This window comes from Equus asinus, chromosome 10, assembly GCF_041296235.1.
Source record: "Equus asinus isolate D_3611 breed Donkey chromosome 10, EquAss-T2T_v2, whole genome shotgun sequence".
In the NCBI taxonomy this organism is placed as follows: domain Eukaryota; kingdom Metazoa; phylum Chordata; class Mammalia; order Perissodactyla; family Equidae; genus Equus; species Equus asinus.
This window is the reverse complement of record NC_091799.1, coordinates 44548857-44571250: the sequence shown is the minus strand read 5'-3', so window position 1 is coordinate 44571250 and position 22394 is coordinate 44548857.

The window sequence follows — 22394 nt, the reverse complement described above, 5'->3', positions numbered from 1 at the left end:
AAAGAGGAGACAAGCCCGAGAAGGTGAGGTTGGGGCAGGGCTGGGAGGTCCCGGCAGGCCGAGATGTCTTCAGAGGGCCCTGCTCACCCAGTGCGGAACCTGTGCTTCTGCCCTTCGAAGACACAGCACAGCTCGATTGAATTGTTTCTCTGCCTGATCCTGCCCTTACTTTGAATCCTGGTGAGAAAGCAAACTCCAAGAAGCCCTCTGCCCTTCACTGTGCATGCCTGTCCTTGCTTTCCTTTTGCCATGGTTTCCTCACTACTTAACTTTTCTTGTATATTTTTAAATCTCTGTGTCTGTAGTCAAATTTCTCCTTCAACCCCTGCCCATATTTTTGTTCTTGATGTTGTTTCTGTTTTTTCTTAATTATTCCTAAAGCCAGTCTACTTTATCAGTTTTTCAAAGAACTGACTTTTTGTTCTGTTGATATCTGTACTGTTTTTTTTTTTTTTTTGCTTAATTTGGTTGTTTCTATTTCAATAATTTCTAATTTTAACTTCATCAGTTTCATCTTTCTACTTTCTCTGGCTTTATTTTATTCTTTTTCTAGCCCCTTAGACTGAAAGTTCAGTGATCTCACTCCTTATTTTTAAATTTTTCTCTTTATTAGTGAGAACAGCCAAAGCTATAAATTTCCCTCTGAATACTGCTTTGGCAACATCTCATAGATCTGATATCCACACATTCAACAAATACTATTAAGTACCCAGGTACCAGGAACTAAGAAATGGTGCTCTCAGGCCAGCCCGGTGATGCAGCGCTTAAGTGTGCAAGTCCTGCTTCTCGGTGGCCCAGGGATCGCCAGTTCAGATCCCAGTGCAGACATGGCACCATTTGGCAAAAGCCATGCTATGGCAGGCATCCCACGTATACAGCAGAGAAAGATGGGCATGGATGTTAGCTGAGGGCCAGTCTTCCTCAGCAAAAAGAGGAGGATTGGCAGCAGATGTTAGCTCAGGGCTAATCTTCCTCAAAAAAAAAAAAAATGGTGCTCTCATAATCATACAGTTCTAAATATGTAATTTCCATTTGAATTTCTCTTTAAGCCAAGAATTATTTACGAGTGTTTTTGCTTCCAGGTGTATGGATTTGTGAAGGGAAGCTGTCTTTCAATAACTGAATTCTAAATACTTTGCATTCTGGTCGATAAATACAGTTTGCTTAATGGCAGTGTTTTGAAGTTCATGGAGATTTCCACTGCTTACTTTTTTTCACAAATTGAAGTATAATACACACTCAGTAAAGTGCATACAGGGGCCAGTGCAGTGGCACAGTGGTTAAGTTCACACGTTCCACTTCACCAGCCTGGGGTTTGCCAGTTCAGATCCTGGGTGTGGATCTTCGTACTGCTTGTCAAGCCATGCTGTGGCAGGCATCCCACATATAAAGTTGAGGAAAATGGGCACAGATGTTAGCTCAGGGCCAGTCTTCCTCAGCAAAAAGAGGAGGGTTAGCAGTGGATGTTAGTTCAGGGCTAATCTTCATCCCCCACAAAAAAAAAAAAAAGGTAAAGTACATACAGATTAAGTGTACAGCTTGATGAATTTTCACAAATATAAATACCTGTATCTCCACCATATGGATCAACATATAGAACACTACCAGACCACACAAGACTTCTTCTTGCCCCCTCCCCATCAATACCCCTCAGAGGTATCATGATTAATTTTTCCATTCGTAAATTTTTGAAATCTTATAAATGGAACCATACAATATGTATTCTTTTATGTCTAACTTCTTTCCCTTTACATTATATCTGTAAGATTAATCTGTGTTTTTGAGTGTAGCAATCGTTTATTCCATTTTCACTGAGGCATAGTAGCTCATTGCACAAGTATATTGCAATTTATTTATCCATTCTTCTGTTGAAAGACAGGCTGTTACCAGTGTATGGCTATTATAAACAATTCTGCTATGAACATTCTTGTAAACATCTTTTAATACACACATATACATTTCTGTGAGGGGTTTATCTGAAAGTACTAATTGACTTTTAATTTTGGGATTCTGAGTGTATTTTTTCTTATACTGCTTTAAATCTTGTTTGGATCAAGATAAGATATAAAAGTATCTCGTCGTGTATGACTCTATCACATGGCCCAGGGGCTCTACCTCACAGCAGCATTGCCCCTGCGTCAGCTCTTCTGGCCTCTAGTGTTCGCACATAGAAGCATCCTAGACCCCAGATCTCTCAGACAGAGGCTCCTAAACTTCTGCCTCAGAATCATCTGGAGAACTTGTTAAAATGCACAGTCCTGTCCCTGCCCCAAACTGTCACCTTGGTCCCTCCAGGAGCAGGACCCAGGAATCTGCACGTGAGCAAGGGTCCCCAGGTGACTCTGCTGCTCAGTGAGGTGAGGAGACCGTCCTGGATTCCACGTTTCCATGGCTGTGGACCAGCGAGTTGAATGATCACCAACCCAGGCGGCCTGAGTCCTCTCCTGCCCCCCACTGAGAACCCCAGGGTCCTCCCCCTGCCCGCTTCCTCCTTGTCCTCACTCCTAAACCCCAAGAAAAGAATGTGGATGGTTTCTCAGAACTACCAGCAAGTTTGGGCGGATCTGGCCCCTTTCCTCGTTGACTCACGGGCAAACTGAGGTGAGGGAAGGAGAGAGGGCCCAGAAGGAGGCAAGATCGGGGAAGAACCCCATTCTCCCGACCTGGACAATAAGAAGAAGGCCCTGCAGAGGGTGACACCCTAGTCCCAAGCCTCCTGAGAGTGTCAGTGTTCAGAAATGGCCTGTATCACTGGAGAGCGAGTGTGGCCTTTGGAATCAGACAGACCTAAGGTCAAATCCTAGCTCCTCTCCTTAAGCGAATAAATGGAGGTTTCTGAACCTCGGGTCCCAGTCTTGAGAAGGGGGTTCGAGCTGATGCTAGGATTAGGGCTAACATACAGGAAGTGCCTGGGACGTGGTATGTGCTGAATAAATGGATGTGATTATTATTAGGAGAATCTCGCTCACCCAGGAAGTCCCGTCACATTGTCTGGAACGTGACATAGGGTGGGCGGCAGAAGCGGAGGCAAGGAGGAAGGACTGTTGGCTTTCCCGATGCTTTACCTACTGTCTTTAGGTTCTTCCTTCCTCCTGTGACCGGCAGGCCTGAACTCCAAGTTCAATGGAAACGTTGCACTGGACACACATTTCCTGCGCAGTGACTGTGGGCTGGGTCCTGTAAGGAGCACTGGGGTGTGGGTTCCTGCCCACGCCGAGCACCCAATCTGCCAGACAGGGGGGCGGTCTATACGGAGAGCTACCACAGAGAGGGCCAAGGGAGAGTCTGGGCGAGCAAGTGGAGTTTGGGGCGGGCCCAGGGCCGAGGCAGGCACCGGCAGGGAGGACGCCCTGGGTGGGTGCCGGCCCGGCAGTTTACAGAAGGGCAAGAGGAGGGTTGGGGATTGGACAAACACCGCAAGTGGCCCTGAAACCTGGCTCCCCTGCCCCTCCATCTACGTTGGAGTTTACCTTTTAGGGAAAGCTGGATTGATACAGGGTCAATGAGGAGCCCAGGAGATACGCATGAGCTTAGTGTGAACTTCTAGGCATAAAGCAAACCAAATACGTCAAACAAACTGAGATCATGAAGTCTTTTGTATGCCTACCTGAGCCAATATTTCACAAAAAGGACAAACTCCTCTCCCCACCAGAGTACATGTGAATTTATGTTAATAAGAGGTGTTTACAAAGTATTTTGGTCTCAAAATCACATCCACGTGGACGTTCAGACGCAAGAGTAAGAACTTACCTTGGGCAGCTCTTGGCTCTCTTCAAGGCCAAGCCTTGAGCTTGGCAGGTCCTGGGAGTCAGGAGGCCTGCGTTTTAGCCAATCTGTGCCTCACTTGCTCTGTGATCTGAGCAATTCCTTGTCCTCTCTGGGTCTCAGCATCCCTGTCTGTGAAATGCACGCATTAGGCTAATTGCCTTGCTGCGCTCCTTCAGATCCAGAGTTCTTGGATCCTGCCATCTTCTTTGGGTACTTGTACCAGCCTGGGGAGGGAGACATCATCATGAGAGTGAAGCTCAGAGGAGGGAAGAGGCAGAGGTCACCAAAGACTCAGACGCTGAGCCAGACCAGAGCCCCACACCTTTCCTGAGTATACCTCCTAGAAACCAGCTGCGTGCACGTGTGTACATGCATGTGTGTGTATCAGGTTGCATGTTTCCACACGTACCACAGAGCTTCCCTGTGATTGCTCCTGGATGCTTCGTGTGCAGACTCGTTGGCTGGGCCGAGCCTGTTCCAGGCAGTTCCACCCTGTGGGAAGGGGAGGGAGGGGTGGGGAGTGGGGCAGGAGCACACCTACATTTTTGTGCTGCCCACTGATTTCAGCTGCTGCACCGCAGACTCCTGGCTGGTGTGTACTTAGCTAAGTCTGAGTGACTCCATACACGGGCAGTGGGCCGGAACGCTCCCCGCCAAGCATCGCAGCCGGCATCTCCTCTCACAGGTGGGATCCGGGCCTGGGCAAGCACTCACGGCCCTCTTGCGCACGCACACAGAAACAAACATACACATGCATGGATACACACACCCTCTAACACACACACACACTCAGCAAGTGTTTTCCCCTCTCTGGCCCCAGTTTTCTTATCAGTAAAATGGGGGACAATTCTCTTCGCCTTGTCAGAGGATCCTCTGAGTTCAGAGACATTGAAGTCGGCTTTGCAAACTGTAAAGTACTGGGAAGACCCTGCTGAGATAATGCTCATCCAATCTGCCCACATGAATGACAGAGAATGGGACTTTTTTGCCTTTTTTTTAGCAATCTTTTTTTTTTTTTTAAGATTGGCACCTGCGCTAACATCTGTTGCCGATTTTTTTTTCCTTTTTTTTCTTTTCTTTTTTTCTTCTTCTCCCCAAATCCCCCAAGTACATAGTTGTATATTTTAGTTGTGGGTCCTTCTTGTTGTGGCATGTGGGACGCCACCTCAGCATGGCCTGATGAGCGGTGCCAGGTCCGTGCCCAGGATCCAAACTGGCAAAACCCCAGGCCACCAAAGCAGAGCGCATGACCTTAACCACTCGGCCACTGGGCTGGCCCCTTTTGCCTTTTTTAAATAATAAAATAAGCTATGTGGGCTAACTTTAAACAAGATCGGATAAATTTACTTTAGTTTTATCTTAGTACAAAATTGGTGATTTGAACCGCAGAGGCGTGCTGTCTGCTGTGGCCCCCTCGCATCTGGAATGGTTTAGCTGCAGAGAATACCCTGAGTCGTGACTCAAAAGGAAGATGACACAGTGAGGTGGTTAATAGAACGGACTCTGAACCTGACCACCTAGGTTCAAATTTCGGTTCTGCCACTTGCTGGTTGCATCACGTTGCCTCAGACTTGTCATTTACTCGCTTTGTGCCTCAGCTTCCCCACCTGTCAGGCGGGGTGACCACACAGCCTATTCCACTGAGTAATTATGAGCGTCTGCACATACAGAAATGCTCGATAAGAGTGGTTCCTCTTCTTTTTCTCTAGGAAGCAGAGTAGGCGGGGAGGGACATATTCACTGCCAGCGCCCCGGCCAGCCTGGAGCCCTCCCTTGCCCCCTGCAGTCTGCCCTGGCTTTGGGGAACCCTCTGCTGTTGGAGGGAAGGGCAGCTACCTACCCCGGCTTCCTGCCCACAGCCATCTCTACAGCTCCCCCCGGGGCTTTTAGTGAGGGAAACTCAAGCTCTCGCTGCTACAGGGGGGCTCTCTGCACGGCTCTCCCCCAGTGCCGGCATCAGCGTCCCCGCCGTCTGTGCCTGGACACACGCGGCTTGTGGCAGAGAGCTGGAGGCCCTGAGGGCTGTAAGGACCCAGAAATCTATCAGACCTGTCTGAGCCCTTGGAGAGAACCACATTGGGTGCGGGTCTTAAAGCTAGGATTTGATAGGATCACCAAAAGGTGTTAACAAAAAGCATTCGCTCAGCTTGGTGAAGGCATGAGGCGAGCTCAAACATGGAGACGGACTCTAACCTGCTAAGCTGATAAGAGCCATCCTAAGACTTCATTATTGAAAAACTACTTAGGGGAGTGATTTTATTTTCCATTGAATGCAGCATGAGAAGACAAGACACAAGAGGTCAAGTCACGGGAGCTGTGTCTGTTCTGAGTGGCCGCCTGGAGAGAGAGAACTGGAGAGACCTCGGGCGTAAGCTGTGGATGAGCTCTGCAGCAAAGGGTTAAGCGCACAGCTTTTGGTGTCAGGCAGAGCTGTATTTGAATCTCTGCTTGGCCACTTCTTAGGTAAGTCCCTCAATGCTCTGCGTCTCAGCTTGCTCGTCTGTACCGTGAGCATAACGATCAGGGCCCACGTGGCTGCGTGCAGGATTATGTCGGGCAGTGCAGTGAGGAGCTCCTGGCCCAGAGTAAGCCCAATAAATGGAAGATGTTGGTCTCATTTAGGATTCTCTTGGTTTGGGGTGATAGAAATAAAACTCAAGTGAGGACGTTCTATTTCTTAATAAAAAAGGATTAAGTAAAAAAAAAAAAAAAAGGCATTTTATTGTTTTAAGTAGCCAAGAAGGGCAAGGGTGGAGCTGGCTTCAGGGAGGTCTGGGGCCAGGGACTCAGGTACCAAGACACTTTCTTCTCAGCTTCTCATTTCTAGGTTGGCTTCCTTCCGTCCTGCCAGAGAGGCTTCTCTTTAGGTGAGGACACGGCTCCCCACAGGTCTCAGTTCACATCTTCATCACTCATCAGGAGAAGAGTCTTCCCCATCAGCAGAAAAGAATCCCAAGAAAGGACTCTAATTTGCCTGACTTGGGTCACATGATCATCCCTGGACCAATCACAGCAGCCAGGAGGACGGTGTCCTCTGATTGGCTCAGCCAGGGTCATGTGCCTAGGGCGTCCAGGGATGTGTGCCTAGAAGAAACCCTCGGGATGCTGTACAATCTTCTCTTCCCAGAGTCCAGCAGTGGGTGGAGTAGGGGAACCGTTCTCCGTGCTAGGTGCTGGGGATGGCATGAAGCCACTTCTCACAAGTACTACATTCTCTTAGCGTGCCTTTGGTGCCATGTTTATCCTAAAACGTACTCTTTGCAGAAACAGCTCAACTTAATACAGCTTAATGCTGCCCAAATCCGCCATCCTCAGCCACTGTTTGCACAGCTTACGCAGAGCTCACGGCAGAGGAAGCCCAAGCACGATGGCAGGCTCCCAGGAAGGCCCAGCACAGATCTTTCCCTGCGCCGCCCGGCATCTCCAGACGTAGCGGGACCCTGGCCTCCGGTTCCTCTACTGACTCCAAGCTGCAGACCTCAAGAAGGTTGGGGGCACCGTACTTAGAGCAAAAAACGGACAGTGCTGGAAGGGACCTCAGGAACAAAATAGCCCACTTCACCGGTGGGGAGACTCAAGCCAAGAGAGGGCAAGGGGCCTGCCTACCCAAGGACACAGAGCTCCTTTGTGAACTGTCTTCTTCATCAAGCACCTCAGCCCGTGGGTATGGTCGGTCATCAATAAATAATAGGTGCATGAATGAATCAGCTGAGATTTTAATCCAGGCCTCTTGATTCCCAGGACCACGTCATTCTGCTTCCTGTTGAATCTAAAAATCTTCATTTCTCAGCCTAAAGTCCTTTCCCCTTCTCAGGGGGATGAGCCCCTGGCCAGGACGGTCAGGAGGGGGCTACAGGTGCTGAGATGACCAAAATGCTCACGATCCTAGGTGAAGTGGATGAGAACCAGTATGTGGTACTTGGGACAGGCAGATGAGAGGAACAGACTGGCGAGAGGTGGGTATACACTCATCATCTGTTTATAATTTACGGTTTGGCCCCGTGTGCGACAGGCAGGCAAGGATTCCACTCCTTCAGCTGGATGAGAACCCTGAGGCTCCAAAACAGCCAGGGACTTAACCTTCCTCCGACACCCCCGAACCTTTGGAGGCTCTCAGACCCTTGCCAGGCATAGAGATTTCAGCTTCTGCCTCACCAGCCCTCTGTGGCAGACACTCAGGGCCGGGCCACAAGCCCTCAGCTCCGGCCGCTCTGCCTGGGAGCTCTCCCCGCTGGTCATTCCCAGCTCAGGCCAGACGCAGGGAATTAACAGCCCCTCCCCGGAAGCGGTCCTCACCCAGTGGTTGATGCGAGTTGGGGTGCATGCTCCAGCTGCCTCACCCCTCAGGTAGGTTACCGCCAGGCTGTGCACATGCACCACACGGGCTCCCAGGAGCCCCAGCATGATCAAGCTCCAGTTGGCCACAGGCACCATGTGCTTGATATGCCCTTCGTTGCGTCCTTTTCCTCCCCTGCTTTACGTGCACGCTCCCTGGCAGCATTTCCTGGGATCCCCTGCGAAATAAACTACTTGCACTTGAATCTTTGTCTTAGAATCTGCTTCTAGGGTAACCCAAACTAAGACAACCATCTTCTTTTTAAAAAAAGAGGGTGGGCCAGTCAGCTAAATAGTGACAAAAACACCCTATAAAAAGTAAATCCAAGTCAATCTGGAACGCCTCAGTGCCCTCTTACTGCCTGCCTTTCCCTTCCCTGGCACCCACCCTCACCAGTCCTGCAAGTTTCTCCACCACCCATTAAGGAGGTCATCACCTGTGAGGGTGTCACAGGTCATGCTTCCAAGAGCCAGCACCATGCAAAGCTGGCTCCATCCCTGAGCCCTGGGTGGCAGTTTCCCATGGCTCTGACAATGTGCCAGGAGTGAGTCGGCACATGCCCTGCCCTCTCAGGCAGGTACTAGTCTCTCCCTGCACCACACATGAGCCCAGCCTCATGTCACCCCATTCCTGGACTGACCCCCCAGGATGACCTATGTCTGAGTCTGAGGACCAGAGACATGGAGTCATGGAATGCCGAGCAGGAGACCCACAGGGACTGGGCACCTTGTCTAACCCTCCCATTGTAAGGGGGAGGGGGTGAGACCTGGGAGGACAAGGTCTTGTCCAAGGTCGCCATGCATTAGGAGTGGAATGGGGCATGAACCAGGCCTTTTTCCTTTATTTCCCATTGGATGTTTTTTGATTCTTATTATCAGACTGTGTGAAGGGGAGAGGGGACATGGCAGACGAGCAAGGGCACTGGGGTTAAGGCTAGGCAGACCACGGCTTGAAACCCAGTTTCACTGTTTGTTGGCTGTGTGACTGTAAGCGAATTACTCAGTACCGTCTGCGTCAGTTTCCACGACTGTAAGGTCGAGGTTCTATTACTCATCCGTCAGGGCCCTGGGAGGCTGGCAGAGACAGCTGAGGTGGAAAGCACCTGGTAACGAGAGATGCTCAGTAAACATCAGTGGCTCTGAATCTAAAGAGAGATCTCTCCCATTGTACAGGCCCCATGTGGGACGGACTCCACGGAGGTTACCAGAGATGTCCCCATCATCCTCGTAGTCACCTCTGGAAAGCTGACGGCAGGGAGCAGGGCGGATCTCCAGACCATGTGGTCAGAGTACTGCTTCCACTGGAGAAAAGGTGGCCTGTGCAGAAGAGCCACCCTGCCAAGAGAGCCTGGAAGAGCTGCCTCCACGTGGACCGAGCTTCCGCTCTGCGGGACTTCTCGGGCCTCTGCTGCCTGGTGTGCGGGCGGTGCTGCCCCGTGTGCCCAGCCTCATGACCCGTTTTGTCAGGAGCACGAAATGTCTCCCAGTAGTTGGGGGTGTTCCGGGAAACAGTGCGGGAAACAGTGCCGGCCTACTGAAGTCAGGGGCCTTTGGCTCTGTTATTTTACGCCTGCCACTTACTCATGTGACCTTAGACATGGCCTGACCCAGGTGGGCCTCAGTTTCACCATCTGTCAAATGGCAGAGGAGAATGGAATCCCTAAGTTTGCTTCCAGTTTGTTTTCTTTTTTTAAAGATTGGCGCCTGAGGTAACATCTGTTGCCCATCTTTTTTTTCTTCTTCTCCCCAAAGCCCCCCAGTACATAGTAGTAGATTCTAGTTGTAGGTCCTTCTGGCTGTGCTTTGTGGGGTGCCACCTCAGCATGGCCTGATGAGCAGTGCCATGTCCATGCCCAGGATCCGAACCGGTGAAACCCTGAGCCACCAAAGCCGAGTGCGCAGACTTAACCACTCGGCCACAGGGCCAGCTCCTGCTTCCAGTTCTGAGGTGCTGGGGTCTCGAAGCTCTTCTCCTCCACCATTGGCTTCCTGCCTGTAACCCCAGCACACCCAACTCTGGACAAGGACGGTGCTGGGAGGAGTGCGGAGGACTCCAAGAGGGCACCAGGCAGTAGTCCCATTGCTGGTCCCGCGTCCTGCCCTTGAACGGTGGGTGGAACTGTGCCGGGCAGGGCCCCACCAGGCTCCTGCCTGGAGAGGAGACCAGAGGGCTGCTGTCTTCCCCTCCCTGTTTCTCTGCCCCCTGCAGGGACAGTCAGCTGCTGGGGGATTAAGAGCAGGCCCTGTGCCCATTCAAGTCATTCAGCAAGACAGGAAGCCAAGCACGCTCCTGCCCGCCCCCTCTGCTGGGCAGGTCTGCAGGATTAGCGCATTGAGCTGGGGACTCACACAAAGGGAGGCCCAGCCCGTTGGGAAAGGCCGTGTCCCAGCGGGAATCTGTCTCCCCGTGGCTGGGGCGGGCTGCTGGGCTGCAGCGCGAACCCGCCCGTCTGCCAAGCCAGAGGCTGCACCCTCACGGGGACAGCCTCCTCGGTGCCCAGCCCTGCCATTTACCTGCACAGTGGCTCAGTCCTCCCAGGGGCGCCTTACGGTGCCTCCCATGACAAGGGCCCTATCATCCACACATGAAGTTGCGTGCAGGAGTCTTTTCTTGGGACAATGCAGAGGTCTGCACAAAAGGCAGGCAGGCGGGCGGGCGGGCGGGCGGGCAGGCGGGTGAGGACAAGTTCATCTCCCTGAACCACAGGCTCCTGAAGGCCTCCGGGGCCCGGGCTTGTCCATTTTCCCTGCCTCGTTACAGCCACTGTCTAATCATCGAGCTGGACAGGCTACATCTGGCTGAAGGCGACCCTAAGACAGAGATATCCTTGTCAGATCCCAAGGGCTCATGGGCCCGATCTGACTGGACAGCCAGGCTCCGCAGCAGGTCAGTCCCACCTGGGCCACTTGAAGAGATGGGCGCTCACTATCTGGGATCCGGTGGAGATCTGTGCTCCAGGTGGTGCAGAAGGCCCCTGACCCTCACTCATCCATGGTTTCAGCCGTAGCTGTGTACATCTGTACCATTACTGACAATGTTTTGTTTTTTTTAATCAACTTGCTTTTTAAATTGAAATATTTTATTTAATCCTTTGCTAAGCAATAATGTCTGTGAAATCATGGGTCTATTTGCTAGTAGTTCTTAATACAATAAAAATAATTTCCCAACCATAAAAAAATGGCTTGTCCCTGGACCACCTAAAATCAGCTTGGGAATCATCAGCGGCAAGTGGAGTAGGAAGAATGGGGTTCGATGGTCTCGAAGCCCCTTCAGCTCTTGGGAGCTGGGAATCCTCAGTGCCAGGGATTCCAAAATGCCCACCGTCACCTAAGCCAGACCCTCAAGAGTCGTGCCAGACTCCGCCTCCTTCCTCACTCCCCGATGTAGTCACTAGGCGGTGCTGCCTCCTGCAGCCTCTCTCATCCGCCCCTCCCCTGCCATCCCTGTGCCCACCGCCACCATGGATGGGCTTCCATCCTCTCTCCCCCAGTTCCCTGCAGCAGCCCCCTCGCTGGTCTGCCTGCTGCCTTCTGGCTGCCTCCGATCCACTCTCCACCGTGCAGCCAGCGTGCTCTTTCTGCCATGCCTTCTTAAAGCGCCTGGATCACAGTAAACACCCCAGTGATGAGAGCTGTGGTATTTTTAAGGATACAAATCTAATCCTGTCTCTTCATGATTACAAGCGTCCCATGGCTTCCCCATAGACCTCAGGATAAATGGAAATTCCTTAACCTGGTATGGAAGGCTTCTTCTGATCTAGCCCCTACCTCCTCGTTAGCTATATTTTCCATCACTTCCCAACTCTATCCCTGTGCTCCAGGCAAATCCAGACCTTCGTGTGTCCAGAGGCCACGCTGGCTCCTGCCTCTGTGCCTTTGTTGCTTCTGTCTCTTCTGCCAGGATGGTTGCCCTGACCACCACCTCTTCCTCAGACGTCTAGCCAAGTTAGGGTCTTACTAATTACAACGTCCTCTCTAAATCAGTTAGCTGTTGTTTCATAAACACCCCAAAACACAGTGGCTTAACATAAAAAAATGCAATTATTTCTCATAAGCCTGTGGATTGGTTGGCTGGTTCTTCGGGTCCAGGCTGGCTCGGCTGGGGCCAGATGGTCTGGGGTGGCCTCACTCACATGTGCGGGGCCTCAGCTGGGATGCCAGGGACAGCTGGGGTGGCCAGAGTCTCTCTTGACGTGATCTCATCCTCCAGGAGGCCAGCTGGAACTTGTTTCATGGTGGCCTCAGGTTCCCGGCAGCAAGAGAGAGGGCAAGTCCCAGTGTGCAAGTGCCTGTGAAACCTCTGCTTACATCACATTTGCAGACGTCCACGGGCCAAAGCAAGGCATGTGACCAAGCCCAGATTCAAGGGCAGAGCCTGGAAGAGCAGCAAAGTCACACTGCAAAGGCAGTCAGAGGAGCATGCCAGGTAATTACGGCTCTTTTGCAAAGTACCACACTTTTGGAAGTTTTCTGTGGTGAAAAACTCTCATTTTGTCTTCCTGGTACATATTTCCCCCTTATTCTGGTAACATCACCGTCCTTTCTCTCTCTCAATCAAGCTCCCTCCTGCAGCCACAGGGGTGAGTAAGCTGGATCAATCGTAGCACCTCATCTCCTGGGTCACAGTGATTGGTCCAAAGGTCAGGCGTCTGACCCAACACGAGCCAGAGTTCTTCCCTAGAATTTTTAAATTGGAGCTGGGAGTAAAGAACCCTGTCCCTTCTGTTGACAAAGCTGGGAAGACGAGCCCAGACTACAAGCCATCATGAAGCTGCCAAACGGTTTGTGCAGCCCACGGTTTGCTTGCGTGAACTGAGTGATGCCGCCTCTCGGCCTAACTTGATTAGAATATCTGTCATTGGCAACCAAAAGAGTCCTGACCACCTCATCTTCCCTGGTCCCAGGCAGAAGGGACCATACATCCTTTTGTCCCACCTCTGTACCTGGGGTTCCATTGTCAAGTGTTGGCTATGTGACATCAGTCAAGAAATGGTAAAGTGGCCCAGTGTTGACCTGCAGCAGCCAGGAAGAATGGTCAACAGTGCTGTACAAAAGATACTACCTTTTCCATGTTTTTGTTCAAAGGAGAATTCTTTCTCAGCTTGGATTCCAACTAGGAAATTATTCTTCCAATCAAAGAAACAGATGATGACTCTCACCACTGTCACATCGCTGCAGAAAACAGACATTCAGAGCAGGCTGCTCACGTCAGAGGAGGAAAGCCGTCCCCGGGTGGACACAGCAGGGTGCTGGGGTCTCGAAGAGCGAACAGAGAAGACAGGCCTCCCCAGGAACAAATTAACAAAGGCGTGCATTTGTCACAAACTTTGAGTGATGTCACAAGACAAGCTTAAATATGTTCTCCAAATGTTAATAAAGGCCAAGAGACAAGAGAGTATCGCCCTCCTGCAGGTGGCACAAGAGTCCAGAGGAAGATGTGTGGACTTGGGACAAGACAGACCCTGATGCCCCTGAACGGAGGCCCTTCCTAAATCGAGTGGTCCTTGATCTTTGGGGATTGGACACGCCCTCAAGTAGTAGGGTCTCTGGAGGCGTGATTATACTGTACTCCCAGGTATGCAGGATGTACTTGCCTGCCCCTCAGCTGGTGACATCCTTTAATAGAACTGACGGCTACTCGGGCTATGTTGCCTCACCTACCCACAGAGCAGAGTTCCTGTGTGACCCTCTGTCAAGGTGACCCTTGCTACTTGTGCTTATTTCTCACTCACAGTGAGTTGTACCCCAGCTGCCCTCAATCCCCAAATCCCTCCAGCTCAATCTTCCAACCACATCTGGAATTACTGTAGCTGAAACTGATAGACCCTTGTGGCACTCCAGCATGTGCCGATCAGGAATTGCTGCCTTAGCCACAGAGCTAAGCCAATGAGACCCTCCAACAAGGAGGGGGACGTTTATGTGAGAGTCGTCGATTCGTAGTATGCTAAATAGACACTCATGCATAAATGAATATAGATAAATATATGTAATTCTTATTTAATAGTGTGCTTCATTCCTTTTTTAGTGGTCCCGTTTATCTTAAATTTTTTTAAATGGCGGTATAAAGTGCATACAGTAAAGTACTGGAAAGGTCCCATATCTTGATCTTGGTATATGCACGGACAGTCCTCTGTGTCTGGCTTCTTTGGTTAAGCACAATGTTTCTGAGTCTCACGCATGTTCTTGCACATATAGTAGATTGCGCTTTGCTATTGCTGAGAAGTGTTCCATTGTGTGACTATATCACAATTTATGGACATTGGATTGTCTCCAGTTCCGGGATATTATGAATAATGCTGCTGTGAACGTTCTTGTGCTTGTCTTTTGGTGAACTACATTTCTCTTGGGTTCATATTCAAATTGCTAGATCATAGGATAGGTGTATATTTAGTTCTAGTTTGTAGTTTTAAAGAATGACTGAGGCTGTTCCTTCATAAAGTCTCTCCAGCTGCTGTTATCCGCAGGCCCCCAGGCTGGTTGGATCACCTGAACTTCAGCCTGTCTTCTGGTGCTCTGCACTGTCCCGGCGAGATCAGCAGCCCCTCTACAGAATGGCGTCTTAGTAAAGCAGCTGTCGACCTCGTCCATGCTCTGTTCCATTGGCACTGTCCCACACTCTCCTGCAAATGGGGTTCCACATTCCGTTCCCCCTCCAATCCCCATTAGACTGAACGCTCCTTGAGGGCAGGTACTCTGCCATCCAGCAATCCCCCTTGCTGGGCATGCAACAGATAATGTCTTAAGATAAATAATAATAGCTAATTTATTAGTTATCTGATACTGTGTGACAAGTTACCCCAAAGCTTAGTGGCTTAAAACAACATTCATCATCTCAGTTTCTGTCGGTCAGAGATCCAAGTGCAACTAAGCTGGGTAGTCTGGCTCAGAGTCTCTCATGAGATTGCAGTGAAGGTTTGGCCAGAGCTGCAGCATTCAAAGGCCTGACTGGGGCTGGAGGATCCTTTTCCAAATTCCCTCACTGCTGGCTAGTGGCTAGACACCTCAGCTCCTTGCCACGTGGTCCTTATGACATGAAAGCTGGCTCCCCAGAGTGAGCGATGAGAGAGAGAGCAAGCAGCAAGCCGTAGCATCTTTCATGACCTAGTCTTCGAAATCACACTTGGTCACTTCTGCTTTATTCCATTCATTAGAAGTGAGGCACTAGGTCCAGGCAATATTCAAGAGGAGGAGAATTAAGCCCCACCTCTTGAAGGGAAGAATATTGAAGAATTTGTGGGTGCCTCCTAGAGCCACCATCTCTAATAATAGCTGACATTATTGAGTGTTTACTACATGCCAGGTGCCATATTACATGTTTTTACAGAGTATTTTGTTTAATCCTCATTACAACCCTACCAGGGAGATACTATCCTCGATCTTCCAGGCAAGAAAACTGAGGTGCTAAGAGATTAAGGAATTTTCCCGAGGTCCACAGCAAATGACAGAGCTGGGACAGGCACCCAGGAGTCAGAGCCCAGTGCTTTTGCCCCTAACCGCTAGGTTATATCATGAATGAGAGACAGCGGACAATTCTATGAGTCTAGGGTTCCCGGGTGGTGTGGTGGGCTCCATGGTGGCCCCAAAGATATGTCCATGTCCTAACTTCTGGAACTAGTGAATATCACTTTAAATGGCAAAATATGTGACTAAGTCAAGGATCTTGAGAGGAGGTGCTCATCCTGGATCATCCAGGTAGGCCCTGGAGGCATCACGTGTATCCTCGTAAGAGAAAGCCGAGGGAGCTCTGACACAGACAGAAGAGGAGAAAACACAGAGGAAAAGGTGCTGTGAAGACAGAGGCACAGATTGGAGAAATGCAGCCACAAGCAAAGGAATGCTGGCAGCCACCAGAAGCTGGAAGAAGCAAGGAGCGAGGTCTCCCCCAGGGCCTCCAGAGGGAGTCAGCCATGCTGACACCTTGATTTGGGACTTCTGGCCTCCAGAACTATAAGAGAATAACATTTCTGTAGTTTTAAGTCTCTGAGTTTGTGGTACTTTGTTAGAGCAGCCCAGGAAACTAACACGACGGTAAAGCATGTTCTGCTTCCCGGTTGGCCAGTGTTGGTCTCGATGGCCAGAATGGAGCGTTTCAGGCATGTAGCCTGGTTCTTGTCTCTGGATCAGCTTGGCATCCACTCACCCAATAACAGCAATAGAAAAATTAAGATCAAGTAAACAGGAGAGGAATAAAATTATATAATAACCACTTACATTGTTATTAATGAGCTTAAGTTTTACTCTGAGCTTCCTGGTAGCTGAGGCTAAAAGAGAATCAGGATGGATTACATAATTATCATTTTCTGATCAAAAGAAACCACAACTATTCTTCAAGAAACACACATCTTTCCCTCGTGTTCTATTCTAAGAATAACTGAGCAAATGTGTCTTCACACACTGAACAAAGCAAGAGATCAAACGTCAACAGTGACTTAGGGAAGATCAAGGAGCTGTCCTCCTGTGGAGGTTTCTTGTGCAATCCCTGGATAAAAACTACAGCCTGACAGAGACGCACAGTTCAGCATCCTGACCACACCGGCCGGCACCCGGGAATGAGCGCTCACATGGACCCGAGGCGCCAGAGTTCACAAAGTGCTTTTACAGCTATCGTCCTGTATGTACTCAAACAGTTCCTGAGAGCCAGGCAGGGCAGACAATGTAATCTGCATTTTACAGATGTGGAAACCAACTGAGGCCCAGAGAAGTGAAGAGACTGTGCCAAGGTCACACAGCTGGTGAGTGGCAGGGCTGGGTTTCAGTGAGGCTCCAAGAACAGGTTTCCAGGCACGCTGGCTCTTAGGCCAAATGCCTCCCATTGTTCTACGAGGCTTTCCTGCCCGTCTGTCCTACCTCTCCAGGCACACTGAGCCTTTGTCAGGAGGGCCCTCCTCTCACGTGTCTCGGGAAGCCCCTGGTACCTGCCCAGGGCTGGCTGGTGAAAGATGTCCCGCCACGTGTCGGGCCCTGCCCCACGAGAGATCACGCCCCGCCGCAGCCCCCTTCCTGGTCCTTTAGGTCAGGTCCCGAGGTAGCTGCGAACAGTCGCCTAAAGGAGAGGAGTTGAGGATGGGGTTGTGGGGCTCGGACCCGGCACCTCGCAGAGAGAGGGCAATGCCGGGGCCCAGTCCGGGCGTGGCCAGGGCGCTGTCCGCCCTTCAGTGCTGACCGGCCTCTGGATGCTGGGAAAGGACGGGACCCCCAGGGAAATGGCTTTGACCTTCCCGTCTCTCATCCTTATCACCAGTGGCTGAGGGGCTTGGAGATGTTTTGTCACCTGAGGGACTAGGAGGAGACGAGAAGACTGGATGCTGCTGCTCCCCACTCGTGCTTTCTCCCCACCCCATGCCCTTTGGTCCCTCTTTCTCCCTAATTCATCCTCTTCCTCTTCTTTCACCCATTCCAGCCTCCTCACCATTCCTCTGGAGTCACCTCCCTCTATCCCTATCCCCTCTCCCTGTTTCTTCCCTCCTCCCTCTTTTCTCTTCACTCACTAGCTGTGCAACCACTTGCAAGTTTCTTAACCTCTCTGAGCTCTCTGAGTGAAAGCTTGACCTCCCAGAGTGGTTGTAAAGCCTGGTGGTTGGTGTAGAGAAGATGTCCAATCCAAGTGCATTCCCCTTCCTCCCAGACGGGAAGGAGGGCGGCTGGGGACACGGCATTAGCTGCCTTCATTTCCCCAGAAGAGCCCCAGCATGCTGCCTGCTCAGCAACCGCTCGAGGAAGATCTGGGGCCTGATCGTCATCCTCCACCTGAGGAGAGAGGCCCTGGCCCAGAGAGTCTGGCTGCAGCCAGCAGGGCAGGGGTGACAGATGCTGTTTGACGAAGATCTCCGGGGGGGAGGGAATCATATCCTGGGGTAAGCATCTTACATGCATTATCACGTGTGGTCCTGTGGAAACCCTACGAAATGGGCACCATTATTAGCATACTCATTAGCAGGTGAGTAGAGAGATTCAGAGAGGTGAAGTGACTTCCCCAGGTCACACAGCTATTAAGTGGTGAAGACAGGTCAGTCTGACACTAAATGCCCTGCTCTTTAATTTAACTTTTTACCATGGGAAGCTTAAACATATAGAAGCGTAGACAGAATAGTTCACAAATCCCACACACCTGTCACCCAGCTTTATTGATCAGCTCTTGGCCAATCTTGTTTCATCTCTACCCACACCACTCTTTCTTTATTTTGAAGCATATCTCAAATATTATGTAGTTTTTTCCATAAATATTTCAGTATGTGCTGGTAAGAGATAAAGTTAAAAACCAAAATACCCTGATTCTGCAGTAAAAGTTTGCAGTAGTTTAAGATCATCTAACAACAAGGCAGCACTCGCATTTCCAGTCGTTGCCATGCTCTTGCGCTCTCCCCTTCTGCCTCTTTTAATAAAGATACTTCTGCTGCCGCAAAGGCCCTCCCCACACATTGTCTCATTTAATGCTCCCATCATCCTGGAAATGAGGAAACCAGGCTCAAAGAGGCGGATGCACTTGTCCAAGGTCACACAGCGAGTTAGGGGTCCAGCCCTCTCTTCTCTGCCCCCTCAGGGGCCTCACGATGGGAAGTTTCAACTGTGAGCTCAGAGGCTCCCGGGCCCTGAGGGGTGGGCCGAGAGACCCCCCCCAACTGGCGGCAGGCTGGCCAGGGTGAACTCCTGGGAGGTACAGCCAGGCTCCTTTCTCTGCGTAACAACAGGACTAATTCCTCGGCTCAGGTTTATTTTCATGCAGCAGCCCCCAAAGCCAGGGGGATGGGGGAGAGCGGGGATGGGGGGGGCTTGCTGCCTAGCCTTCCAAGCAGTAGGCCTTAAGCCCCCCACACCATGGCAGAGGGGATGCTGAAGCCCAAGGGCAGGCCCAAGAGGCAGATGGCCCAGCCCACCTCACCCTAATTCTGCTTTTTGCCTAAGTGCAGGAGGAGGGCAAAGGTCTCTCTGTTTTTCTTCTGGGAACCTCCTTACCTAGCCAGCCCCGCACATGCAGAGAATGCCAAGGATTCCATTCTAAATCCCTTGGCTTTTATGCTTAATTCTTCCATTAGTCTGCAGGCTACAGAGCAAACCCCTCAGCCTGGCATTCAAGGCCTACAGTCTGCCCAACACCACTGATGTAACCTAAAACACAGACACCAACGGGACCCTGGGACAATTTCAGGGGAGACGAAAAAAGCTTTACTCTGGCTAATCCTTGAAATTCTCCAATTAGAGCTTCACTTCTTTAGCTTTAACCATGCTCTCTGTTTAAGTGCTAGCATTGTTCCCACCAGCAGTGCCCATTCAGTTCTTTACATACCTCAAATTTAATGTCTTAATAATACCACTTGCTACTTAGTTGCCCATGTAGACTGTGGCATTTCATTTCTCCATACCTTTGCTCAGGCTGTTCCCTCTGCCTGGAACCTCATTTCTTCCTTCTTCATCCACTAACTACCAGGGGCCTCAGGACTCAGCTGAGGCATCACCCCGCCGGGGAAACTTTCTGAACACCTCCCTCCTCTCAGCCTTCCCGCCCGCACTAGGCGAAGGGCCCTCTCACGGGGCTGACTTGACTACAGTGCTTACCCGGCTGTAGGGAACCAGCCCCTGTGCCCTCCAGGGCAGGCATCGGTGTCGTCCATCTGTCTTCCCCAGGCCTGGACGCAGGGCCTGCACACAGTGGGGTCTCAGGTGCTCGTTGAGACCTTCATCTCCCTGCACCCTCACTGCAGCCCTAGGGTCAGGCTGTTGGGAAGGTCGACTGCTCCTGTTTGACAGAGGTGCACGTTGACACAGAGAGGCAAAGCGGCATGTCCCAGGCGCCCAGGGCTGAGTGGGGCCAACGCCCTCCCCCACGTCTCCTGCCTCCTGGTCCAACACGCTGCTCGCTACTCCCGCTGCTGCCCCCAGGAAAGACGCCCCAGAGGTTCCGCGCAGAGAGGCTGTGACACCGCAGAGCAGGAGGAGCTGTGCTGTGCTCAGACGCCTCCAGCACAACTCCCTGTCACCGCCGGGGAAAGCCCAGATCCCTCCCTCTGGCCTGGGGCCTCCCGCAGCCTTCCCGAGGCCACCTCTCCAGCCTCGTCGCCTCCAGCCCCTCAGACGCCCCTGCTCCTGCTGCGCCTGCCCCTCATCCTTCCCTGGGCTCGCCCGAGTTTGCAGGGCCCTGTGCGTGGTGCCCAGCCCCCGCCCCTAGCACACTTGAGGCCACGGTCAGTGCAGCTGGACGCAGAGGCGGGCAGAGGCTCTCAGGAGCCTTCCAGCTGCAGGGCGACAAGGCAGGGCAGCGCTCAGAACAGCAGCTCAGTCAGCGCTTCACACTGCGCGCCCGGAACCCCAGCAGCCTGAGAGATGCCTGTGACTTTCTCCACAGAAGAGCCCCGGGCAACACAACGGTAACGCCCACTTTTCTCCGGACTACAAACGGGGAAACCGCAGCTCAGAGAGGCCAGTGAGCTTCCCTATGGTCACACAGCTAGAAAGGAGCAGAGCCTCTGCTCTTAGCCACTTCGTGAGCTGTCTTTGTCTGTCTACTACACTGCGCCTGGAGGAAATTCAAGATGCACTCACATATTCAACAGCCTGAGGATTCTTTAAATTTAACTAAATATTTCCCACTTGTCTGAGGCTGGAACAACCCCTCCTCACCACCACTTTCGTTTTATTGAATCCTATCAACATGCCACACGGAGCGCAGTCTGCAAGATGCTGACTAGAAAACATCAGTTCCTATCTTCCCAACAACCTGAGAGCGGGCGGGAGGAGCCGAAGGCCCTGGAGCCTCCGCCCTGTACACACGGCTCCGGCTCCCGAGGCCACACAGCCGCAAGGGCTCCGCCTTCTCACCGCCAATGAGGGGAGGCAGCGGGTCTCTGACCCCCTCCTCAGGGCCCAGAAGGGCCTTTATTCAAGGCAGGCGGGTGCGCTGGCAGCTGGGAAACTTCTCAGCAGGTGGAATTCACACACCTTCCTGTAGAGGCCGCACAGGTTTCGGGAGATGGAAACTGCTGGAAGAAGCACCATCTTATTGAAAAAAATCAGAAGATCTGAGGACCACAAAGCAGGACGGTTCCACAGATCACATCAAATTTAACTCCTCCAAAACAAAGGCCCAGAGAGGGAAAGGGACTCATCCAAGGCCACACAGCAAGTTCACAGCACAGCTGGAACTAGAATTCAAGCCTCCTGCCTCCTGCTCCCAGGCTCTGTCTGTGTTTTCTTGAAGTTGCTGACACATGTGTCTGTCTCCTTAGCCTGGCCAGAGATGCCTTGAGAGCAAAGAGTGTCCAATTCATGCCTCTTTTCCTAGCTCCTGACATTTAGGGCTAAAGAAATACTAAGTGAATGAATAAATAAGACATTTGGTTTTTACCAAAAACTCTATTTCTCAGCTTGATCATTTACATGGCTGAGATTAATTTTTGGCTGCTTCTGAAAATGACTATACCCTCAAAGGATAAACATTTGCCTTCGAAGAATAACAGCAACACTTATATTATGCTTAATTTTTATGTGTGTGTACACACACACACACCCCTCCCAAACACTGCTGTAAGCATTTTGCCTATATTAACTTATTTAAATCTCAAGTGACTATAAAAGGTAGGTTATTATTATTTACAATTATTATTTATTCATTAAGTTTATTCTTCTTATTAAATTTGTTATTATTAAATCAGTAACTTTTATTATTGTAAATTTACTTATATTTATGACGTATGATAATAATTATGAGGATGATTATCATCCCCATTCTATAAATGAGACAAAACATGGTATAAAGAGGTTAAGTAACTGTGCAAAATCATAGAGCTAATAACTAATAGAATCAGGATTTGAACCCAGGCACTCCAAGACCACACGCTGTGACCTTAACCACTCCCCTGCACCTCTCGAAGGCGCTGTCTTTGTCAGACACATGCTACGTGCCAGGTACCATGGTAAAGCACGACTTACACCTTCTGTAATGCTCAGAGCAAAGCCCTGAGATAAATATTATTTTCCATTTTACAGCTGGAAAAGTGGAGGCTCAGAGGTATAAAAGGAGTTGCTTGTCTAAAGTCACACAGCTCGACAGTGACAGAATTGAGATTTGAAGCCGTCAGTGCTGGTGATGCGCCTGTGGTCACCCCTCACGGTTTACGACTAAAACGCCGTCCACAACTGAGTCAAAGCTTAAGTAAAAGCCAGTGCGTTGTCACCTTCCACAATATTATGTGAGCTATTTCTCTCCCGCTGTAGAAAGACCTTCCTTCTGTTGGCTGGTTTGGTTCCAAGGTTTAGTCATCCACTAATTCATTTATTCATGCAAATACTTATTAGAC